Genomic DNA, 1,161 nt, shown 5'->3' with positions numbered 1-1,161 from the left:
TATATAACCCTATATCTGACTCTTTTAGTTTTAGGACTTACAAACAACCGTTATGTGAACAAAACTATAATACTCTCTTTAGCAACTTTGTTGCTAGCGTATAATTAAAGAAGAAAATTTTAAAACGATAAACTGATAAACGCTGGTGAAACAAGTCGATAACGAATCCATAGAATCGAAGTCTTAAAATTTTGAAGATGGCTGCAATCTTGCTCAGTTTCAGTAAAATACATAAATCATATATATTATAATGCTTTTTATAGTTTGTCTTGCAGCATACCCCTACAACGTCGGCGTCTTCATTCTTGAAAGAAAATGTGGTGAAAATCTCAAAACTTATTATTTTAAACTCCTATTCCTGATACCTGAGAGTTTTATTGTTTCAATTCATATTTATGTATGTTAACCTATACAATTTACGGCTGGGTAATTGTTCATACGTAAATCTGTGTTTGCAAACAAAAAGCTAATGAAGTTAATTGCGATAAACAAACAAAGGAAACATTTTAAGTTAAATATTAAACTTTCGTGGGTATTTCACACATACATACTTACATTTGCATACTAATCTGCATAATTCAGCACATCTAAGTATTTAAGAACATAACATGCAAATATTATTAAAACAAATACTCATGCTCCAAATTCTCCACACGAAGGGTGGTGTTTCATAAGATAAAATGAGAACGCATAAATATAACAGCTCAGAGTTATCCTTTCAAAAGGGTTGTCCATGTAATGTTACAAAAAATTAAATTTTCTAACGAAGCTTTAAAAGTATTTAGCTTTTTTAGATTTTTTTATCTACTTCCGGATATTAAATTTAATTTGAAAGGTTATACTCTTTCCGAATTGTATCTGAGCCTGCCACATAAATCGACATAAGAATCTAGAGTCATAGAGTCATAGATACTGATGATTTTGAATTCTAAATAAAGGAGTTATATATACTTGTCTCTTTGCATATTTTTATTATGCCCATTCCATATTAGCTATGTTCTTAAAAAGAAATTATAGGAATAATGCTTTGTGAGAAGCCTTCACATAACTGACGTTTGATTTTACACAAACCAAGTCGCCCTTCGTAGTGACCTTCTATATATTAGTAAGATGTGTATAAGAGACAGGTATGTATTGCTGACTAAATTTATGAAAAATAAA

The sequence above is a fragment of the Bactrocera latifrons genome, unplaced genomic scaffold (genome assembly GCF_001853355.1).
Source record: "Bactrocera latifrons isolate USDA-ARS-PBARC rearing strain unplaced genomic scaffold, ASM185335v1 scaffold_169, whole genome shotgun sequence".
NCBI classification, from domain to species: Eukaryota; Metazoa; Arthropoda; class Insecta; order Diptera; family Tephritidae; genus Bactrocera; species Bactrocera latifrons.
The sequence above is the reverse complement of the archived record's forward strand: the minus strand, read 5'-3'. Positions refer to the sequence as shown.